At 32.7% G+C, this 6807-nt stretch overlaps 1 pseudogene; it reads right to left on the minus strand.

Moving 5' to 3' along the window:
- Positions 1-5471: 5471 nt before the first annotated feature.
- Positions 5472-6535, minus strand: LOC124989272 (mitochondrial import inner membrane translocase subunit TIM50-like; annotated as a pseudogene).
- Between the last annotated feature and the right edge of the window lie 272 nt (positions 6536-6807).

Here is a 6807-nt window from a genome sequence, read left to right on the forward strand (position 1 = left end):
TGTTTTCTGAGTTGGGGACATCACTTTGGCCTACATCCTTCATTGCCCAGAGCAGTCTCTGACACCACTGACTCTGGACTCCCCATCAGACATCTATCTAACCAACATAAGTTTCTATGGCTGTTGTGAATTGATTCAAACTTCTATTTAAAATAAAGTATAATGTGCATCCATGTTCCATGCATTTCTAGTCCTAAATCAGGTATTAAAAAAAAAAGTAATTTAGGGACTGGCATTGTAGCTGAGTGGTAGAGAACTTTTCCAGCACATGTGAAGCACTGGGATCAATTCTCAGCACCACATAAAAATAAAGTAAAGGTATTGTGTTCATATCCAACTAAAAATATATACATATTAAAAAAGTAATATAATTTTGTTCTTAGTTGAAACAGTTTCTCATTAAGTTCTTATTTGGAATACTTATTAGAAGACAAACTGTCATTAAGATAACTCTAGTACCTCAAGTAATTAATATCTTGGAACATAGTTAGAGGTTAACCTATATTTATTACACCAAATTCCAGTTAATGTTCATCATTAATTTCTTCAAATTAAATGTATATTTAGGAGGTATTATTTGTCCACAAGGCAAGAAACAATGCACATTTATAATGAAAGGCATAATTCTATGTTGAACATTTCTTACAAAAGAAGAAAAATATTTCTAAGAGACTGAAGTATAAATTTATTTCTAAGATATTTGTTTAGAGTTTCTTAGTTAATGTAGAACAACAAAATAATATATCTTATATTATGATATGTGGTTAATATCTGAAGGCCAGGTTTATTCAAATCTAAACCCAAATATAATACAGTGATAAATTTCAAATATTTGTATATGTTCTTTAATTTATATGAAATGGTAGTGTGAAAAATAAGAGTAAACACCTTCCAGGTGACTATTATTATTTTCTAGGTAACTATTGTTCTTGTCCTGATAAACATGGAAAACAAAAGTTTTACTGAAAGAATTGTGTAACCTTGGTTATGACATTACTTTCCCAGCAAATTTCTCTGAATCAACACATTCTTCCACGTGTTAAGTGCAATATCCTAACACCCTGGAGACTCAAGATCTGTTATTGAAACAACATTAATAAAGGTATAGGAATCAGGTACAAGGTGAATTTGATTAATTTTTGTTTTCTTACTTAGAAAACTGAAGATCTGAATTTTCTTTAGCTCTTTTATCAAATAGTTCTGAAAATCACTTAATTGCTAAAGGAATTAAAGCTTTCTATTGAACAAAAAATACGGAACTTTTTCACAGTATTTATAATAATTGTTTTAAAATAATAGAATCCAAACTTGATTCTTTCCAAACTAAACACTTTAATAAATTATTATTTTAAATACAGTGGAAGTGTCATTATTGAGTCTAATTCTTGAAAGAAAGGCTTTAATTTATAGAGCTTAATTTGTCTGAATTTATATACATTGAAATTGTTGGAATTTGGATCTGAACCTATACTTAAAAATATTATTTATAATGACTGCAATCTCCATTGTACCACTGAAAATTACTGAAAAGAACACTAAGAAGTACAATTACTGAGTTTTTTTTATTATTTGAATTTAGAAAAATCAGATAAATCAATGTTCGATAATTTTAAATAGATTTGCTTATGTCTCCTTACTCAGCAGCATGATTAACAAGGCCAAAAAGTAATACTATGATGTATAAGCTATAATGGATGCAGATCATTAATGTGCACTCCACAAAATAGCAATTGGACAGGAGGGTGAGGAAGAGATGAATGAATCGAGTGGAGTGTACTAATTAGCAAGCTGAAGTGTAGGAGTAACTGGCAGTGATAATGTGGCAGGACAGAGGCTGCAATCAATGTGGTATAAATAATGACGACTGTAAAACTCCAATAAAAATAAGGATGCTGGTGAGACAAGTTCTGCTGCAATCTAGTATTTGTTTTTTTCAGTTGCTAGATTTACTTCTGAAGATACAAGTTAATTAATCAAATGAAGATAAAATTTGACTCTATCAAATGAAATAAAAACCTTTTATGACTAATGAGTTGTAGTTCACTTGTTTCATCATCATCATCAATAGTTTTTCTATTTTAAAAAGATTCTATTTAAATATTACCAAAAAACAGTAATGCTAAAGACATGCACTAAGGGCTTGATTTAGGAAGATAGTTATTTTTTCTAAAAATTTTGAGTGAAAAGTAGTACTCAAATGTGTTTTTTAATAGTATATGAATTTAATAGGTATATTGTGTATAATATATGTATGCACTTAATATATTTGTAATTCTATTATATTAAAAAAATTAAAGGATTATGCTGACCTACATAAATGAAATTCCCAATTATTCAAATAAAATTAATTCTTATGGAAAAATGAAAGATAACAAAAAAGATCAAGATCACGAAGAAATTCAATATATATTTTGTTATTTATACATAAATGTTATTTATTTCCTGAATAATTAAGGATACCCACAGCATAAGATATTTATTTTAAGGCATCATTTTCTTATGTGTGTGTGATTTCCAATAATAAATTTTATTAATGGCTAATAAATAAATATGTGGAACTATACTTTGGATGTCATTTCACATTTTTCAGGTTTTTAATAGCAGCTAAGACAATTGAACAAGATACAATGAAAATGGGAATAAAAACAGTTTTAAAATTAACATTATTTAAGTGGGTCACACTAAAATATATTCCTTCATGAAGGATGCATATTGATTGGTACAGATTGCTAAATCTCATAGGTCTTAAACAAGTTATTTACAAAGGGAATCACATGAAATATATGTATATGTGTACTTCTTAGAAGTTTGCTCAGCTATAAAATGAGCAGCAGATTTCAATTTCCTCCCCTGTCATTCCATGAAAAATGAGTTTTATTATAGAAAGTGTTATAAACTTTAGCTTACCACTTTAAATGCATGTTTATTTGGCATCCTGAAAATATGTAATTTTCATACTTCAAAATCCCCATTTAAAATATAATAATATATTAGTATAAGCAGTTTAATTCCAAAATTCAACAACTTGAAATTTGATATTATCTAAATTTATGATTTCCTAGCACTATGCTAATTTCTGATAACAGTTGCATTAGTTTCATTGTACCTTTTCAATTTTATGCCTGTGTGTGCATTTTAACACAAATATTTAAAATTACTTTTGGCATGCACAATAAAGACATTTTGATAGTAATTTTATTTAATTCTTTGATTAATATCATAGTGCAAAAGATTATTCATTCTACCAATTAAAGTGTAGTAATAGATACAAGTACATAATTTAAAATTGTATTAAAGTTTGTAAATACATAGTATTATATAAACCCATATATTCTTGTACTTTTTAATTTTTTGTGTTTTTAATGAAAATAGAAAATAGAATATTTCTTCTTTATTTTAAACAATAATAGAATCTTTAGCCTGAATCTCATAAATGAATTTTATACTAATAAAATAATACTTTTTATAGTGTATTAATAAACAACTTTGAGGAGTATTGCCTTCACATCTCTTTAAAAAGATATTTACATAGTTTATACTTTTTCATTATAGTCCTATAATTTTACACACATAAATGTTTTATTTTATAATGTATTTGCATAGCACTATTCTATATACAAAATATTTTAACACTAATTTTAAATTTGCTATTTAATATAGCCCTATAATTTATACAGTACTGGTTATATTATTTCAAGTTTACAGCTAGTGAAGATAACTTGACTAAAATCATTCAGCTTCTAAGAGGTAGTTAGTGCATATATCTAGTAGACAACAGGTGGGACCAAAACTAATGTTCATGAAGTTCATGATACTTAACTTCTAATGAATAATTTTTTCTGATGATGATGATGATGATGATGATTTTACAGTACTGGGGGTTGAACCCAGGAGTGCTTTACCACTGAGTTACACTTTCAGCCCTTTTTTTTTTATTTTGAAATAGGATCTTGCTAAGTTTATCAGGTTGACCTTGAACTTGCAGTCCTGCTCAGCCTCCCAAGTTACTGGGATTATAGGTGTGCACCACCACAATTGGCATGATGTATGCATTGGTTGCATGCTGTCGTCTTAGAGGAAAATATAGTCTTTGTATTCTCTGAGAAGATTGGACAGAATTGGTTTTCCTTTTTTTGTGTGTGTGTATCTGTATGAAGCATAGTGGTTTTAAACTTTTCATTTGTCTTTATTTCATCAAGAATTAAACACTAAATTTTATATTAGAGGATCATAATCTTAGTGGCCTAATTTTCACAATACTTTATCAATCCCACATGCATCGATTTAAAGCAAAATTATGAAAAATGAACATTTGACCTCCTTATGTTTCTACAAATTTACCAAGGAATTTTGAAATTTGTAAAAAGAGAATATTCTGTTAGTAAAAGTTATTAAATTTTTAATCTGGGATGATGCATCAAAAGATGCAACATAGCAATGGTTCTCAAACTTTTTGGTTGTGAGAACCTGAAAATTTTGATTATGAGTGTCATATTCAATTATTAAATGATGTGGTAGATATTTAACAGTAGGCTTTTATCATGAGAAAGGCATATGATAAAACTGCAATTCACTGCAGTTGCTGATTTTTATAGTACAAACACTTTCATTACATTGAATATCAGGACAACAATTTGATTTTGCTGAACACATAATTAGTAAAAGATGAAAACAATCTTTTCTCATAATCCCATCAAACCAGTTTCAAAACATCTATGGATATTTACCAAAGTTAACAAAATTTATGAAAATTTATTTATATTACAACAATAATATATTATCTGCTAAAATAAGCATAGTCTTTATGAAAAATAAGTCTAGTTGCCAAACTAACAAAATTGTTAGAGGATGAGTGGCATTGCTTTAAATTTTTTCAAATTTCTTTGTACATCACTTGAGGGAAGAAAATCGGATTCTTGTATCTGATAAGACATTCAATCCACTGCAATAGCACAGATTATATACTCAGTGAAAAACCCAACTATGCACTTGTGAAAGATTGGTGGGGGAGACATTTTGATATTATTCCTTAATATAGTTTGATCTCACAAACCTGCTGAATGGATTTCATGACTTACTGAAATCTTTGGATTGCACTTTGAAAAACGTTACTTTAGAGACAAAATTGGAGCAAAAAAAAAAATTGCCTTCGTGTAAATCTTCTAAATAAAAGGAAAGTGGGATACCCTAAATCAGAGTTTTCTTCTCTGTAAAATGGAAAGAGAGGGAGAAGTACTGAGACGTGATATTAAGAGTTGTTAAAAGGCCACAAAACTGATCAGGCTATTGTAATCTGAGCAATGCCCAAAGAATGTGAGAAACCATTACAAAATGAGCTTTTTAATGTGTAGAAATGTATTAACAGTGTCCACGTTTTCTCTGTCTCCCAGATTTGTATGAGGAGTGCTGATAATCACAAAGAGAGCAAAGAGAGGCCTGTGGTTTTTTTTTTTTTTTTTTTTTTTTTGCACTTATTTGGACACATGGCTGTCCAAGCCTTGATCTGGGAGAACTGGGGCCTTGTTGGACATGGAGAGCTCAGCCAGGCGCTGCTGTTCCTCCTGCTCCAGCTGGCTCTGCTGCTGTTTAAAAGCCTCCAACGGATCATCCTCTAGGGCTTAGTGCTCCAGCACAGTCCCACGTCCTCCACCTGGTTCAGTGGGATGGTATTAAGGAAGGCAGACAGGTCCAACATGACCAGGTCATCAGAGTTGCTGTCCCAGGGCCACAGGGCGATGCCATTGTAGGGCTGCAGGCGGAAGGCTTCCTTTTTGCAATCCACGACTACTACTCGGGCTGGGTCCCAATTCAGACAGGAAATATCCTTAACATGGTGTCCAATTCATGTATCTCGTGGCATCCCGGAACAGGTGTTAGGAGATGAAGCCATGGGGGTCCACGCTATAGATAAGCGGAAACGGAGTCAAGCCAGTCTCTGACGTAAAGATGACGATTTCATACAAAGGTGCAAGCTGCCGGAACAAGGTCTCGATGCCCGGGCGTTTCTTAAACCTCCAGTCAGTAGCCAGCGACCACTCAGGATGCAAGAGGACTCCAGTGAGCTCCAAGACGAGTGTGTAGGGCGGCTGGTAGTATGGCTTCTGCAGAGGGTCTGGAAGAAGGTAGGGGCTGGTGGGCTCGATGATCATCTGTCTATAATCTTTGAAATATTTGCATATCCGATGCAACTGCTGTACCAGAATTGGATCATGGTCGAACTCATCAGGAAGCTTGGCACCATTTTCATCCACAGGGTTGTTTCCGAAAATATAGATGATGCTCAGTCTCACCGACTCCAAGCAAACCAGCAAGCCAAAGTGCAACATTTTTGGCATAACTGGGACCTTCTGAGCTTGGCTGCTGCTGTGGCGCCTGGGCCTTGGTGCTCCCACGGCTTCCAATCTCTGCAGCCTGGTCTGGGGCTCTGGGGGGCGGCGTCACCAGTCTAGTGCACAGCCCCGCGAGGCGAGCCCAGCCCCAGCCCAAGTCGGAGCCCGCTCCGCAAGTGTGAGAACAGCGCCGCCGAGGCCGCCATCTTGCACTGATGCCTGAAATTTTTATAAAAGGTATTAAAACTACTATTTGCGTAGTTGCATATGGTAACAAAGTTGCAGTCCACGAGGTCAAAGTAAAAAATCAATTGTAATTGTATATACAACAATAAATAAAGTTGAAAATTTTAAAACTATATTATGATTTACTGAATTACTTAGGAATAAATCTGACAATATGCACTGTGCACTGAAACAAGAATATGACTGAGGCAATGTTAAAGATCTAAATAAATGGAGAGATAGTCTCATTTTT

The sequence above is a fragment of the Sciurus carolinensis genome, chromosome 7 (assembly GCF_902686445.1).
Source record: "Sciurus carolinensis chromosome 7, mSciCar1.2, whole genome shotgun sequence".
Classification (NCBI taxonomy): Eukaryota; Metazoa; Chordata; class Mammalia; order Rodentia; family Sciuridae; genus Sciurus; species Sciurus carolinensis.